This window comes from Manacus vitellinus, unplaced genomic scaffold (genome assembly GCF_001715985.3).
Source record: "Manacus vitellinus isolate BGI_N305 unplaced genomic scaffold, ASM171598v3 scaffold_3_pilon, whole genome shotgun sequence".
NCBI classification, from domain to species: Eukaryota; Metazoa; Chordata; class Aves; order Passeriformes; family Pipridae; genus Manacus; species Manacus vitellinus.
The window spans coordinates 15,457,588-15,475,546 of record NW_021940535.1 but is presented as its reverse complement, the minus strand read 5'-3'; the positions used below and the strand labels follow the sequence as shown (position 1 = coordinate 15,475,546).

At 39.4% G+C, this 17,959-nt stretch overlaps 1 long non-coding RNA gene across 1 annotated transcript in view; it reads left to right on the top strand.

The window, feature by feature from the left end:
• The window catches only part of LOC108640216, a 41,465-nt gene extending 35,154 nt beyond the window's left edge, over nt 1-6,311 (top strand). The window contains exons 2-3 of the long non-coding RNA XR_003916012.1: nt 3,510-3,547; nt 5,868-6,311. This is a non-coding gene — a long non-coding RNA (uncharacterized LOC108640216). The remainder of the gene's footprint in view (nt 1-3,509; nt 3,548-5,867) is intronic.
• The last annotated feature ends 11,648 nt before the right edge of the window (nt 6,312-17,959 follow it).

Sequence of the window (17,959 nt, the reverse complement as noted above, 5' to 3'; positions counted from 1 at the left end):
AGAAAGGCTGCATTTGCTATTAATTTTTAAATGGTGAATGAGCTGGGCTGAATCCGCTCCCTGCTCCCTGCTGCACTATGTCCTAGGGAAGCAATGTGTGCTGCAGGAGGTGCAGTCCTGGATAGGCTGCAGGGGCTGACTGCTCTCTTCTCACAGTGTTTATGTCCTTGAAAAGAGTGGATTGGGGTTTTCACTGGTTACCTTGGTGAAATCTGGAGGGTCTATGTAATGACTAAGTGCATCCTTTAACTGTAGTGTTGACCAGTCTCTGGAATATTCTCCTGGCAAGAGAAATTAACAGCTAATTCTGTGTTCTAAGTTTGCAATGGGCAGAGCTCTGCTGGAGAGGGCAGAATCAGAATAATACCATCCAGCCATGTCAGGGTTGGTGTGTGCCATGGGTCCGTACTTAACATGGTGGAGGTCCTGCTCCTAAAGAACTGTATGTCGTAGCACTGCATGCACCCCATGTGTTGTCCTGGTGGCCCTGGAGTTGTGCTTGGCTGAGGTTGGATTGCTGTCTGAAACTTGCAATTCTTTTGGTTTTGTACTTCGCCATACCCGTTGTGCTTTGTTTGCTGATTCAGGGTAGCCAGCTTTATCCAAATCATTAGAATTAAAATTCCCTTACTGGGTTTTTGTTCTTAAAGTGTATGCACACAGTAAAAATCACCTCCTTTATTATTCTCAGTGGTACTCACCGACTCTATTCCCTGAAGGCTTATTGGCATTATATTTGAGCCAACTGTTTTTATTTAGAAAATTATACTTATTCATCTACTGTAAAATTAAGTAACCAAGGTTGATGTTTTTATCTTCCCGTACCCTACATTTACCGAGCTAGGTCTGGGAACATATGCATCACATTCCTTTTTATTTGGTGGGCCTCAGAGTCTAAATTGGGACTTCTGAACTGCTCTTGAACACTGGGAAACCGTATGTGGCATTGTGTTGTTTGAATGACATTCAGAACCAGAGGGTTTGTATAAACATGGAACATGCACCATTGTTCAACCTATGCATGTGTACAAGGAGGCTGAGAATGGGAGAGAAGAGCTACAGCTTTTCTAAAATAAGAAAGAACAGGAAAAAAAGGCTTTCCAGATGACCTCTACGGAAAAAAAAATCTCCAGAACTGATGTCTTCTCCTACATACCTTGGCTTAGTGCTCCTGAAAGGAATGGGACACTTGCAGCCCATAACTGGGTCTGGAACAGGCTCTCTTGTTAGCAGTTCACTGCGATTCAAGAAAGCACATTGAGAAAAGCTCTCTTCAAGGCAAAGGACACATTACCCACAGAGGGGGTAACTCCTGTGGCTGGGGAGAAGCTATTCCAGGGTGTAGATAATATGTGCTGTCATTTTAAGAAGAAGCTAAAAACTTGGTGTATGAAGGACTGAAGTTGCTTTAAAGAAGGATTGAACAGTAGCAGAGATTTTTGAGCTTCAGAATGTTTGTGCTATTGTTCTAATCACATAAAAAAAATCTAAGTTTTTTCAGTTTGTTTGTTTGTTTGTTTGTTTTTGTTATTTAAACCTCTTCAAAAACTTTCTGTGAAATGAAGCTGCCATGGATAAGGGGTAAAGTCCTTAAGTCAACTGATAATATTTTCAGTGTAAGAAATAAAGGTTAAGGGAAAAGTGGCCAGCTTTTAGAGAAGGGATAGAAAGACCAGTGACGTCATGCTGTTGAGTCTGGTGCTGTACAGCATAGTCCTGAAAGAGGTGCAGAATGAGACAGAAACCTCCTGATGACACCAAATCAGGGAGGATAGCTGAGGTGAGGATATACTAGGGGACTGCAGAAGAGTCTCACAATAGAGAGTGACAGAAGGATGATCTGGCAGTTAAAAATCAATGTTAGTAAATATAAAATAGTGCAGAGGAGCATAAACAATCCTAAATTGAAATACACAGTGATGAAATCTAAATTATCATTTGGAAAGAAACCTTGGTTTATAATAATTGTATAAAAACATCTGCTGAACATGCAGTAGGAATAAGGAAAAGAAAAAAATAGAATTGAATACTAGGACTCATTGGTAAAGGAACTGTGAACCAAAAGAAAGGTCTTTATGCTACAGTATAAATGAATATTGCATCCTTGAATATTTGCATGCTTGAATATTGCATCCTTGCTCCCTCATTTCAAAAAGGATGCAGGAGAAGAGGAGACTATACAGAAAATGGTGATAAAAATGTGGAGTGACTCCCATATGGAAAGCAACACTTGGGGATCTATCTAAGCAGGAAGAAAAAAAGGTCTATGAACTCTCAAGTGCAACACAGAAAGCAAATAGAAAATGTCCATTCACTCTCCCATACCATGGGAGTCAAGCATCCTCAAGTGAATGGTTAGGTGACAGTTTTAAAACTAGCGAAAAGGACTTCCTAGAGCTGTGAAATTGCCCTGGAATATTGCAGATGCCAAAAGTTCCCATGCCAACAGTGGTGTTTGGACATACCCCTTATAGAAAAGTCTCCTGGGGGCTATTGTACACAGAGATCCAGTTCTGGTTCAGGTAATCTCCTCACCAGAGATTGCTGAGAGCTGGGGATGCCCAGAGGTTGGGAGACTGGGACTGGGGGAGGAGCTGAGGCTGTTTGCACTTGCCTGAGGAGGAAAAAATATAAGTTGTGAGTGTGATAGGATAGGATGCTCGACTTCCTCAGTCTCTGAGCTGATCCCATCTGGCTCTCCCTGTGTAATTACACCCACTCTGTGCCAGGGTATTCTTTAAACACATGAGGAACAAGATCTAACCCTTAAAAATCAATTTGAGCTTTTGTGGAAGGATTTCACTGAGTGTCCTTGCAGAAGTGAGAGGCAGAACAATTTTAAAAAAGGAAGGGCCGAGGTGGACAAAATCAGGTACTAGGTAAAGTCCTAATTTGCAAAGATATTTCAATAACTTTGGAAGGTCTTTTTGTCTTAATAGCTCTATAAATAGTATGTTAGTGTGTCACCCACATGTAAATAACAATGAGGTTGGTGTCTGGCAAAATCTCCAAATTGTGAACATCTTTCTATCCAGGCACTTGCTGTAGCTTTTCAGTGAGACTGAAATGCAGCTGACCTGAATAAAACCTGTGTACTGAAAAACCTGATTTTCTTTTCTTTGAGGGTATTGTAATATGTGCAGTGTATGTGCTAAATACGTTGCTTTCTAGTTGGCTCTCCATGTATTGTTGGATTGTAACAGACTGCTCCCTGTCACACCTGATGACTAAACCTGTCTCACCCACGCCATGGGAAAGTACTGGTGCATTGAGCCTTCTTAGAATCAAGCTTTAGGTTGTCCTCAGATTTCAAATCACCTATGCACTTTTTTTAATATGGCCTCTAACTCAAGAGATACAAGCACAAATGGATTCCAGGCAACAATTAATCAGATAAGTATTTATTTATTTAACTCAACCTATAGAATTATGCTGGCAATAGTTTTTTTTGGAGTTAGACTTTCACTGAGCAAAAAACTGTCTTTTAAACACTCTTCTCTTTTTTTCAGGCATCTGCACTGAAGCGTTCTGGATTTCATTGGGCATGGTAAGAAATTCTCACTTATTTACAGAAAAAAGAACCAGTTAGGAGCTGGCTGCCTTGTTTACCTCCTGATATGTTCAAAGTAGGAATGTGGCTGAGGAAGATAGATGCATTTGATTTATGTTGTACGTTTTAAAGCGGTATGGAGACACAACTGAAGCACACATACATTTCAAACATATGGGACAGCATTTACCACCACAATACCAAGAAACGGGTTAGAGTTGGCTGCAAGCTGGGGCTGAGGGTCCATCAGAAATTGTGGAATGTCTGTCTGCACAGTGGAGGGAAATCTTATTAAACAATATAAAATAAACTCCTTTTAAGTGGTCTTAAGTGAGCATACAGTTGCATACTTGATACTGTAAATGTTGTCTAGCAGATCCATGGTTAGCAGATCCACAGTTACCAGAAGCAGGAAAGAAAAAAAAAGCAGGCAGTTGGGGAGGATGCGCTGTGCTATGAGGGGGAAAGCTTACAATATAAATGTTGCTGAAATATGAAATAGTTCAACCTCATTGAGATGAAGGCTTTAGTGTTGCTGGCATAGCTGCATCAGAAAGGGATTTATTATATTTATTCTATTTTATATATTTATTATATTTTTGTCGTCATTGCTATGCTAGCAAAAGTCCTAGTATGTATGAAATTAGATCAGGGAAAAAAGAAAGGACAACTTAACTTGCTCACAGAAATGTTGTAAAACTGTACCTGCAAAAGGCTTTTTTGCAAGTGTAAATTGTCTATGCTTGTATAACTGTATCAATACACCATCACAAGGGTCTATAAGGACTTGATGAAAAGAAATACTCTATCTCAAGCTAAAGACAACAAATAATCTTTAGTATAAATTGACTAATTCATACAACTGAACACACCATATAAAGAAGAAATACCAAATCCGGTGATGCCACAAGTTTTTTAGCAGTTGCTTTTTGGTTGGTTTATTTTTTAACCATTCCTCTCAACATGTGGTCATTTTTTTCCTAAAGTTCAAGCTGAGAAGAATTCAAGACAGCTTCAAAATTCAAGCAGATGTTTTTACCTTCTTGGGCATTTATTGTCTCTGAGGGACTAGGTAGTACTGATGGGGCTTGAGACAGTGAGTCCCAGAAAGCCTTGCTTCTGGACCGGGAGAAGTACCACTTTCTTGGGCAGTGCTGAGGGAGTCTCTCTTTGAAGACTCCCTCCCACATCTGTATACTGGGCTTGAAGCCAAGCCTCTCTTCTGTAAAGAAACCTTGCTAAAATTTCTCATTTCATGCCCCTTTATGGAGAGAGAGGGAGTGTGAGGGGGAGAGGGAAGGAGGTACGTGCCAAGTGTATTGAGAGAGCATAGAAAAGTAGACTCTTGATTTCGTATGTTTGGGGACAATGGGGTGGCAAGGAAGGAGAAGGTTTTATATTAATTATCACCATATTTGCCATCCCTTCCTCCCAGCTCAGAAGTGATAAATTCTCCTCCTTCTCCTCTCCAAAACACGTCTATTTTTTAGACAACTGTTTATGTTTGAGTCCTTTGAACTAGCAGAGACATTTGAAATAAATGCACTTATAAATGTGCCTCCTGCCAGCCTCTGTCTAGTCTGCATATGGACACTTAAAAGATTTGAAGAATGCGTCTTACATATCTCAGAAATATGCTAAGTTCACAGTGGTAGCACCTGAAATGGCTTTATTCTTCCCTCCTCCTTAGAGTACAGCAGAATTGCTAGTGTATTATTTGATAAACAATCACCAATTAGTTGTTCCAATCCTCACTAATTCAGCAACTGCTCTCCAGGGCCTCCAGGCAGCTTGTATGCCAGTTCATGTGCTCACCCCAGGTACCTCCGAACTGAAGGAGTTTCCTAAATTGTTTTTGCTGTTGTTTGTGTTTAAAAGGTTTCACTGCTCCTGTTGATGAACTGGGTGGTGTATTACAAATGCACGTTCCCTGTCTTACCTTTCCCCAGCGTGCTGATAACGATATCAGTAACATAAACCATAATGCTGCGTCCTTTCGGTACCTCTGCACCATTTTGTGCGTCACATGGAGGGTGGTCTTGCTGAATGTGAGCAACAGGTGCAATGCTGCTTCACTTCCTCAAACTTTTATAGGTTTGGGTACTGATGGGTGTCTTCATGGATAGCCCTACTGTCCCTGCCCTACACCTACATAATAGAAAAATCAGATATCATTCATTTGCTGATCACAGAGTGATGCAGGACAGGAAGATGAATTAGTCACCCTTGACGTTAAAGATTCTAAAAAATTCTATTGAGCAACTAGCTGTGGATGGGAGAAGTGCTGACACATGTTCCTTATTCTTTTGTCTTACAGGTGCCTGATAGTGATTACAAAATCTGCTGCTGAAGCAACTCCTAAAGGAGGTGGCAGACCTATGGTTGTGGATCCTTTGCACATATAAATGTTATTGTGTGTGTCTGTTTGACCATGGTAGGGTATTTCATGTATTATAGAAACCAGTTTTGTACCTCCAGACTCAATGTCACTCTCACAATAGATCCTTCCTTTCAAACATATTTTCTCTCATTTGAGCCTTTAAAAAAAAGAGGAAAAAAGAAAACTTGAAAAATTGTAACTTTTTATGAAAAATATACATGATTGTCACCTTCTGGGGAAAAGGGGAACTTTTACTGTGTCCGCTGTTGTTTTAAGTGAAATGTGGTGTACAGCATGCTAAGTAACTGCTCAGTTAAATGTCAGTGTGAACCTAGAAATCCTCAGCAGAGGAAAAAATAAATATTTTTATTTTCTCTGAAAGCTTCCCTGTAAAATTCTTCTAAAGATTTTCTTCATAAGACAGCACAAAACAAGCAGATGAGTGCCTTTTCACTTCTCAACCTGGTGGCAGGCTGGTTGGGACTTTTGGCCAAGTGCTCTGAAGATATTGTAAGTCTGCACAAAGGTGAACCCCGTGTTATTAAACAGAGATATACCTCATCTGTGATGAGCAGGAGACTCAAGTATTAGATGTTTCTATTTTAAGTAAGTGACACTTACCCCTCTATCAGTACCACCAAAGAAACTGCAGACAATTGATGAAAACCTTCTCTGATCACAAGGTCTGGGCAGAAAGCTGGGCAAAGCTGTTCAGCTAAAGTAATTACTTGTTGTCTTTCCTTTCATGTGCAGTGACATCCTGCTTTTTGAAGTATATGTCATTTTTTTTCACATTACACTGTCTATGCTTCAGCATTTTCATTCTGATTTGTATACTTTTTTTATAAAACTCTTAGTTTGCAAACACATTTGTTTCCTTTCAATCCATTAAATAGGTTCTTTGGCCTCCACTTACATAATCTTCTGGACTTGTATTAAAGATTGTAGAGAAAAGCTGATACCACAGCGTAGTATTTGCAGCGTGGTTTATCCTCTGGGAACCAGACTAAATAGCAAGGCATTATTCACAAGGAGGTGAAGTTATATTTGCTGTTGATAAGTTCTTAGCTGTTCAGTTTTAACACTGGATGCCTGGATTTCCTTTTCTGGAGTGCCTGTTTTGTATATTTTTATAGAGTGAAAGAGTGGTGGGGAGAATGAGGGTGTTATGTGCAGTAAAGTTATAAATAACATTGACTCTCAGGGTATTTGCATTATATCTACTTGCCTGAATGAGTAAAGTTAAGCAAAAAAGTCTTAAAAAAGAAAAAAAAAAGGCAGAACAATGTCATGGATAAGAGGTCTAAAGGTAATGCTACAGAATGTATTTATTGGGGGGTATTCCCTGCCTAGCTAATAAGCCAGATGGAAAATTGCTTGCTCTTCCCACAGCCTCGAACAAATCAAACAGAATATTAAAGCTTTAAAGACGCTGATGTAAGGAAGAAGGAGGGTTACTCAGCACCCATCACGGTAAACTGACAGGCAAATGGGGAGCATGCTGGGAACAGAGCTATATTCCCAACCCAGAGAGGATGATTCTAGGGTGGATGACTTGATGAAATGCAGCTGTCATGGAGAAGAGGAAGAAAACACATAGGGTTTGCTGTTGTTCTTGTGTTTTTGCTCTGTGTGCTGTGTACTTTGGGGCAAATGAACAAGAAGTGTCTACTTTTGGGCCGAGTTTCAGTGAGTGTGGTGGCATTTGGTTCAGTAATGAGACATTGGATAATGTTGCAAACTCCTGAATAAACAAGGTGTAGGACAGGGATCCAGGGGAGAGAGGCTGCAGTTTCTTCACACTGACCTGCGTGGATTCCCTCGTGGGACAAAGATGCCAGGGTCCTAGTCTTGCAGCTGCTGAAACTGGAAGGGAGACAGACTCCAATTTCAAGAAACGCAGGATTGAGCCCCGAGGAGGCAATGCTGTCATTGTGAAGGCTGAAAGATTTCAGAATATGTCTATTCCTGTGAGTTTTTCAGTGCTGGAATTTAATTTCTAAAGTGTAATAACACCAGCGCATCCTTGTAATTTTATTGCATTTTTTATTACAGCTATCATTTACAATAGCCCTGCTGTCATATTGGCCTCTGGTATGGTTTCAGTAGTCTTCATCTCTCCATCTAAGATCATGAAAGTGAAGTTGGACCATTTCATATACACTAGGTTTTCTTTCTTCTTCTCTATTTTCCAAAATGCTGGTTGAGTCAGTGGGATTCTTCTGGCTCGTTCTTTCGCAGCATTCATTCACAAAGATACAGAGCACCTGCCTGATCTTTTCTTAGAGTAGAAGGATCAAAAAAACCTCCTTGATAGAGCTGTGTCTTTGCTGCAGCAGAGATCATGGAAGACACTGTGTCCTGCTAATTTTTCCTGTCCTACCTGGATTGCCGATTTGCATCCCATATCAAAATCTTGAATTCCTGCATGGCAGATGAACCTTTGAAGCTGGAAATAAAATTCCGAAGGGCTTTGAGGCAAGAGCAGCCCTTGGAGGACTTCTAGAATAGTAGGCCACGTTCTGGTTCCCAGAAATAATACAGAAACACCAGTGAGTCTGCATGGCTGCACGGCAAATCTGCAAAAGAGACCAGTGCAATATTGAAGATAACAAAGCCCTGTGAGAAGAAATGATTTGGCTAATGGCTGTGACTCAAGCAGAGTGCTCCAGCAGCAAACCTCTGCTAGACCAATTGGTCCCATATGCCAGAGGACTTTGATTTGTGGCTGGGTTTAGCAGTGATCTGAAGCCTTCGTCTCTTTGCTGGAAACAGAGCTTCAGCTGTGAATCAGTTACAGGCATAGTTAGTAAATTCAGTGATATATTTAAGTAACATTTTACATCTGGACTTGGCAACCAACTTGAAATCCTCATTTAAAAACAATAGTAAAGTACCAGAGAGGCATGATGTAGTCCACCAGCTTTTTTTTTTTTTTTTTCCCCTTCAATAAAAGGCAATGTTTCAGTGATCTTCTAACATGGAAAATATATTGGAAAAGTCATGGATAATTGGAAACAAAATGCTGTGAGTGACAGAGCTCTGGACAAAACATTACAGAAACTCTAGTTTTGTGGAGCAACAGACAAAATGCTGTTATGGCTGAAAGCTGGGGAAGAGTGGAAAAGCAGAGGGTTAGGCTAATCTGTTGGAGTAGGAAGAGGCCAAATTTGGGCTTTTGACATCTGCAAATCTGTTGTTAATCCATTTACTGAGAGTGGGCTGGAGCCATCATGTTGCAAAATCTGTCATGGAAATACTTATAGGGTCTGTTCAGAGGAGTAAGAACTATTAATTCTGAAGTTTTCCACCAAGTGGGCAGAACAGTGCTGGACAAAGATCAGTGGTGAATACGGAAAGTAAGACTGAGTGTCAACAGTCAGTCGTGACAGATCCAGAAGAGACAAATATGAGAGATCAGTGGGGACACTTGCTCAAATTACAACCACAGTCAAAACCCAACTGTGATATTAGGTTGCACATCATTCAAGACTCCTAAGAAATTAAATAACTGGGAGGGCATTGTACAGCTTTTTGTTTAAAGCTATGCCTGTGGTCTCAGCTAGAACACGGTGCACAATTTAGGCCTCCTGAGTTAAAAAAGGATGTGACTGAAATAGGGGGATTGGAAAAAGGGTGACAAGAACATTCAAGAGCCTGGTAAAACTCCTGCCAGAAAAGGGACCAAAAATTCAGCCTTAGGAGATCGAGAAGAGGAGAAGTGATACAAGTATGAAGGATACTGCTTATGTTGGAGATCAGAGGTCAGGAACTTAGTCTCTTCTCATCCCATAGCATAGGCCCACAGGGGTTAAGGATGAAACCTCACAGGGGTTCAAAAAGATACTAGTTATGACTAATTTGGGAGGTGATGTTAACAGTTCAGTCTTCATGTCATAAACTCAACTTTAAGGTTTTAAGAGGGGTAAAGGATAGGTGACAGCTGCAGTCCTACAAAAGCCTAACTCCCAACAAATGTGCCTCTTCAGAGGGTTTGTTACTTAGTTACTTCGTGCTCCAGTTTTCAAACTGTTACTTGAATTTTTCCTGATTAATTCCTCTTCTGAAATCCTGTTTACATTCTGTAAGGGAAGTTATTAATACAGTGTACTGTGCTCATTTACAAAATAAAAAGCCTTTGATAGAGATATCTAGTGCTTGTGTTGTTAGTGTCATTCAGGTGCTGTGCAACTTTAAAATATCTTTTTAAATATGTAATATCTCATAATTCTAGTTTGTGTGCTTTGGAAAAAAACAGTGGCCTAAAGCCACTTACTCAGGTGTATGTGAAACAAATGTGTGTGGGTGGGTATTTGTGTGCATGCACAAATGAATTTATAGTGAAAGGTAGTAGGGGATTGTTCAATAGGATGCAAATAAGAATAATACAGCTTATTTTTTCCCAGTGGCTTTCATGACTTCCTTCTTTCAGGGTTGTACACAGATGGCTCTTTCCCAGTCGGTCCCAGTTCCCTTCACAGTGTCAGAAGGTTGATTCTTGCTTTGAGAGATTCTTCCTTGAAGCAGAGTCATCGTTTTTAGCTTCCTTTCACTTTCCCAAATATTCTGCTGCTGCTCTGGGTTCACACGTTCTTTGTGCCATAGCAGTGCATGAAGTAAATTTTCCTAGAGGCATGAGGCAGCTCCGAAGTAACGCGTCTGTCAATGATAAACTTGCTGGTGAGCATAGAAGCTAATGCATGGCCTTAGATATTTTTGCACTTCTTGGAGCACAGATATTAACCTAAACACCCATATGCCCTTTGTATCGATTTGAAGTATATAGAGACATTGAACAGCTGATCTCCAAAAAGATCTGTCCTATGAAGCTGTCCCTTTGTTAAGCTGGCTCCGAACAGTTCTCAAGAAATTAAATATTTTTATAAAATAAGATGAACAAAATTTCTGAAGCCTGAGTCTTTCCTCTGACAGAAAGATTTTTCTTTTTTTTTTCCTTAAAGAAACATGAATAAATTGGTTAGATTTTTAAATATAAATATTGTTAAGGACTCTCTCAGACTTGTAAAGAGAGAAGTGTTTATTTTAGAATGGTATATTTTTCCAGATAGAGATCAAGTACTAAATTATTCATTTTTCCCCTTTCTCCATTTTACTGCAGCTCTCATTTCTAGGTGGCTGGAATGATTAATGGGATGTGCTGGGTAAATGCCTTGTGTTTGGGTACTCAAATGATAGAAGCAGCTTCATGCAAAGCTTTTAGTGTGGGTGCAAGATTGGAAAATATTTTGAAGGCAGTGGATTGGCCATGGCACTTCCACTTCCCTCAGTTTGGCCATAAATCAATTGTGAATGATTTTCCCACAGTAATTTTTCATACAGTTTGAACTTGGGTAATGAACATCCTGGTCCTGGAGTGAAATTGTGATTTTTCTAGATCTTGTAGAAGACATGATCAAGATTTATGAAGGGTGATGATATAAACCTGTTACATTTTCCTCTCTCTCATTTGCCTCTCCAGCTCATCTCTTCCTTCCTCCCTCCCTCCCTCCCTTTCTCCCCTTCTTCCTCTCTTTTTCCCCTCCTCCCTTCCTTTCTTCCCCCCATCTGCCAACCCAGGGAGCTTTAAAATGTCCATTAGAACACAGCTGTTGCATAGCAGTGGCTCTTACTGCATGAACAGTCATTTATCTGTGACAGATAGAGGAAACAGCAATAACCTAGATGGATATGAGATGGTTCAGATCAAGTAACAGGAGGATGTGGGAAACTTCCTCATTTCTGAACACTTTTTTCTCTCGAATCTCTTGAATTCTCTTTTAATGTTGCTTGATATATAAAAATACAGTTCTGCTTAAGAAGGAACTTCGCAGAAATTAAATTGTCTCTTCCTCAGTTTCTGTATCAAATGCTCAGCTTGAAAGGAAAAATATGCTCTCTTGTTTGTTTGTTTTCCTGGCAGTCTCCAAATTTTCTCTGAACTCTGAATCTCAAGGAAAGTAATTTCTTCCCTCTTTCCTCCTCCCTCCCCATCTTTGCCATTGACTTAAGTGAAGCTGCCAGTACTGAGTAGCCTCACTGTCTGCTAATGGTGCCCTTTGCACCGGCATGGCAAACCTACTTGACAGTCATATTGGAATACTGCACTTATGTATCATGGAATAACCTGCAATATTATGTTTCTGTGTTGCTTAATTGGTAGCTGTAATGTCGAATTGCAATTTATTAACCCTGGAGCAGAGATTGCTTCCTTGAGAAGGACCAGCTAGGTCTCTTGAAGGTATTTGGCAAGTCATATGTTAATAGGCACTTTTGTTTTTGTTCCAGTAATAAATACACACACATGCAAACTCATTTGACTGCAGTCTGCCTGAAATTAAGTTGCAGACTGTACCTGGCCCTTGGGCCAGGAATTCCTTGTTCCTGTATTAGACAGCGTCTAATAGTAGTTGAAAGAGAGAATTTTTAGAAATCATTTTGCAAGTGACTCTGGAGAGACAATGAATGTAAATCCTTGCAGACTTACAAAGACTGCAGTCAGAATACTGAGTGAAACTCAAAGTGCAACATAGCAGTTCGTCCCTCATCACAGGCTTCAAAGATTTAGTATTCAAAAGAATGTGGGAAATTGGGTCATTTCTGTACAGTTTAGAAGAGATCTGAGGTTACCAACTTTCTTGCTCTAGTCGTGCAGAAATTCTGAGTCTGGATTAGCAGGAAATCTGAACAGGATTTTCCTCTGCATTTAACATGAAAATCTAATAAATGTCATTTAACTCACCATTGAAATGGATGTCAAAATTTCCATTGGCTTTTGTGGGAATAGGATATCACCCTATAAACATAAAACCAAAGTAGAATCTCTAGGTCTTTGGTGGAGTTATTTCTGTCAGGACACACTTGTAAGACTTTTTGAATATGTTGTTTTAAAGAAAAGCAATTCAGCTTTCTTACTCAGAAGTAATTTTTCTGCCTTTTAGAAATAGCTAAAATTTACTTCTCAGGAAGAGAGTCAGTTAGAGTGATGCCTTCAAAGATCTGAAGGTAACAAGGAGGTGGAGTTAATTACTATAAAATAAATACGTATACACTATCCTTCCTTCAAGAAGTTTGAATTTCTGTTACTCTTCCACTCCTTGTTTTTGGTGAGTAATACAAAAGAGAGTTTCTGTAGCAATTTTATAGTCTCTGAATAGTTTTTAGAGTTTATGGGGTAATATTTTATAACTATGTTCTGTAAGCAGTGGTGTCTTTTGGAATAGCCATGAAATGTTATAGTAGAGATTTCAAAAAGACAGGGTCTTGGCATATGTTTCTGCAGGGAGAAAAAATAACTTTGGACTGAGTATGTCTCATGCCAGGGATGGCCCCAGAGCTGCCTGGCTTTGTAGGATGATGGGTCTGTTTCATCAGGTGAGAATTAGTAAATGAAAGAACTGCCAGAAACTGGCTCAGAGAGAAAGTCCAGGTGGTGTCTCCAGCACTAGGAAGTAGCAGATGTCTCAGTGAGCTTATGTTGATACCCCTTTCTTGTACTTTGCTAGGAACTTCCTAAGCCAGAGGGTACAATAAAAGAGTAGCTGTGCTGAGGGGAGTGGAAAAAAAAGCAACATCTGGTTTCTCTTTCTCTGTGACAAGGCTCTGAAAGAAGTCCCACTTTATCTATTTTTTTTCACAACACCTGTGTCCCAGTAATTGCCTGCAAGAAACTAGAACAACTTGACACTATTTTTACATGGATCATGAGAGTAGTTAATATGTAAGTTACATGCAAAAAAATCTGACCGGGAGGAAGCTGAAGGAAAAGCAGGAAGTTAGAGAGGGTGTAAGATAAAAGGGATGCACGGCTTTTTACTGTATTTTAATCTTAATTACTCTTTCAGATACTTCTCCCTTCCATCATTTCAAATGCAAGGTAAATCTCTTTTACCCTATGTGAATGCCCACTAAGTTTGATGTTCATTTCTTTTCTATATGCACCTGTTTCTCCAGACAACTCCAGGCCAACATTTTGTGTTGGTGTAGAATTTGCCCAAGAAAATAAAGTAAGCTTTGCCAAGGAAAAAAGAGAAATCTAATGGTATAATAGCAGTGTAAGTTTAAAGGCATAAATTGATAGTTCACATAAAGATTATAAGACATTTTGTTTGCAGGCTGTTAACCATGCTACCAGTACACTAGAGAAATCTAGCTTGCAGATGTCAGCATTCCAGAGTTTCACCCACTAAGTCATTAATTTGTTCTCGTGTCTGGAAGATTTAGCATGCCACTATAGTTTCTTGCGTAATAATTTTTAGTATATTTTAAAAAATTCTAACTGAGTTTTGATAATAGAATCCCCAAATACCTGAGATTCCATTTCTTCTGTTGAATGCCAAAATCAGTTATAGTAGTGCTTGTATGTTCAGCTATGTTAAAAAGCAAAAATTGAATGCAGGTTTGAAAGCCCAATGAAAAATCAAAAATATCGTACACTGCAAAATACAGGCACCTCATTTTTTATGCATGTCTGAAGCTGAATATAAAACAAAGTACTGCTGATTGTCAGATGAAAAATAGGACTCTGCTGTATTTTCTCATAAAATATATTTTTCCAGTTTCCAAGAGGAGCAGATTAAGACATTTGAACACCTCAGCTAGACTTCTTAGAGGTTGGCTTGAAGATTCTAAACATATGGTGTTTTGGGTAAACAGAGAGCCACTAAAAAGATATTTGAAATCTTTTGGAATATATATGCCAATCAAATTCCCACTGGAATCTGACACTATTGCATGGAGCTTAGATCATGTAACCACTGCGAAACCAGATCTAAAAAAAGAAGCAAGTAGTCAGAGCTAATTCTCTGGGTTCCCTCTACAGTCAAGGAGTTAAGGAGGTAAATTCATTGCACTTAATTTAGAAGCCTGTGTTAGAATTAACTGAATCTTCAGCTGCCTGAAGACTCTGATTATAGTGGGAATTAGCTGGCTAGCCTAGGTTTTATGCTCAAACACTGAAATAAAGTGAGTTAGGTGAGATGAATCCTGTCCCAGACTTATTGCTTTCCTGCTATGTGGTCCGGGTTGAATTGTAATCGAAGTAGTATTTGTAATGACTGACAATTGTGACCCAATGTAAACATCAGAGAAAAATATTCAGGACAAGTGGCGTCCAAAATACAGGACAGGGAATGGATCCTGATGCTTTTTCGGGGAGCTGCAGGATTGAAGCATCTGAAAACTGCTGGGGAAGTTTGCATGGTTAGAAATGCCAGATAGCAATTAAGCCTAGCAACGCGGGCTGTTTGCTATCAAGACTGAAGCATATGAGTTGAGTACACCCTGTTCTAGAGGGAAGTTCATGGGCTGGCTGTTTTGCTTTTGTTGAAAAAAAAAAATCCCAAGAGGAAAGAAATACCCAGAGTTTGTGCTTTCCTTTCTCCTTTGTGATTGTTTTCAGGGCAAGGGTTTGGAGGCACTGGGAGTCCACTAAAAGTGGTTTAAGGGCAGGTTGATCTTCACTATAAGGCTGTATTGGCAGCAGTGAATCACACTAGTCCTATTAAAGAGGTGTTCTCAACAACTTCAGTGGCAGTGGATTTAGGCCTGTATTGAAGTTTGCTGTTGAAAGAAATGAAGACAGCAGTTATGGGTGTTCTGTTTGTCCAAAGTGTTCCGAAAGACACCATTTGAGGAGGAGGAGGAAACTCCAAAGTATGCTGGATAAACAGAAATTAGCAATATTCAGCATATCTTGGTCTTTTTCCTCTTCAAAACTAGTTGTTTTTGTAGTGACCTGCACGTAGAAGTTCTTCAGATACAGGGATGAATGTTTACGGGTTTTAAAACTCTCTGCTATAAGCAGGCTTACAGAAAATGAAGTTCTCATTTAAAACAATTCCTATGCTCTATATCCATACAGGCACAATGGCAGTGCATCAAATTAAATTATTTTTCCATGCCCCTCTCTTTCAGGTCTTCAGAATTTGATGCATATCAACACTTTGAAGAGGATTTATGAGTGAGGAAGAAGCTGAGGAAAAAATACTTGATATGCCTCAGATTATGAAGAGTGTCTAGAAAGTATTTCCATTACGTAGATAATGTAAAAAATTTTTTCTTTTTATTTGTCATCTTCCCTGAAAACACAATAATCCAATCAGGACTAATAGTCTTTTTGATGTCATTGGTTTGGCAAGCCAACACGCTGCCTAATTTCTTGTTTCTTTCTGGGACGACAGAAAATGGCAAAATGCCAAGCTCAGAAGCAACCAATCTCGGCCAGTATGTTAGACCCTCTCAATTGGACTTTGGACTAGAATAGAGCAGCGATTACTTTTGTGTTGCTGATGGATGATTTCTTAGTCATAGCTCATAGACAGATTTATTTCTGGCCTGTCTAGAATATTTGACATTGCGAATAACGCATTGCAGCTGATATGCCTTGAAGATTTTGCAAAGATGTAAGCAAATGATATGGATCGTATCCAGCTGCAGTGACTGAAGTGTAATGCACAACTACAACTCTTCCCCTTGTATTCTTCTTTGTACAAAGCCTGCAAAAGACTGTCCTCTTTCCTGTGTCGGTATAAGCACTAAGAGAAAATTAACTGTGCCTTAGCCCATAGAAGTATCTGTCCTTTGCATTTAACTCAGAAATTGCAAAACTCCTGACTATTCCTATAACTAAATTAAAAAAAAATACTTCACTGAAAAGCTTCAGGCTAAAACCAGACTCTGGCAAAATAAAAGGAATGGAGGGGAAAAGCTAACATTTTGAAGATTAGATAATACATAACATCATCAGTTGCCCATGAAACTATTCCAAATGTCACATACTATTCAAAGGGGGTCTTAACTTTTTCCTCTTAGATTATGGATAATCAACCAGTGATGACTTCCAAATGTTTCCCTCCGCCTGTTAGCAGGTGTTCTGTGGACAAATAATATTTTGGTAGTGTTCCAACATATCTTCAGATCAGGTTATATTCTGTTTTCAAGTTGGAAATCTGGTGTCCAGAGTGTCAGACTACCTATTTAAGTTCTCTGGGGAAAGGTTGGCCACCACTGTTATGCTCTGCTCACCTTCTTGGTTTCTGCTAAATATGGGATTAGATGTTGAATCAAGCTTTATAGGGCTTAAGGGGAGGAATCTTTGATACCTAAACCTACCATGGCATCAAGCATTCACCCATGGAGAGAAATGAATTTGGAGACAAAATATTCAGATGTCCAACTACCAGTTTCATAATTGTCTCTTAGAAATCAGGTTTACCAGATCATGTTGAAACTGATTTGAATAGGCCATCTATCCTTAACAATAAACCCCCTGGGAAGAGGCCAAAGTTGTCCTTGGCCAAGGAACAGAGGAAGAGAGACTTGTGAAATTGAAAGTGTGGGCTGATATGCAGATTTCTGGTACAGGTGATAAACATTACTCTGGCAAATATATTGCACAGACTCTGGATGGTATAATTTTGTTATCCTATGTGGGCTGTAAGGCTTATTGTCCTGTTCTCATCCTCCTCTTTCAGAACTAACTGCTTAGCTGCATGCTATTTCTTGCCTTCAGAGAAAAAAAATGGAGATAACAGTATCTTGATAGGATAAAATCCCCCAAATACCAACGAAATTCCTGACGGCCTCACCAAACTAAGACTGCACATGAAATTGCAATTTTACTGAATGGATCACTCTTTTTCCGTTCCTTCATAAAATTTCAGATGATGACGTACTCCAAGGAACATTTTTTTACCTGTTGCCTAAATTCATTTTTCATAGTAAAGATCATAAGATCATGTGAAGTTTTGTGATTTACAATGATTATTTATTAGTGCTATCATTCATATTATATTTCCTTGCTATTCCCTTATGGCATAGGGTGGTGCTATCAAAGCATAACAGATCCAACTAAACAAACATTTTAAATACATTTGGGCAATTTCAAAAGCTAACTGCATGGTTATACTATGAATCCTCAGTGAGACTGAGGCTGAATGTGGTCCTGTGCAGAGCTAGGATTTTGACTCAATAATCCTTGCGGATCCCTTCCAACTCAGCATATTCTGCGATTCTGTGAAACCCATGCCTGA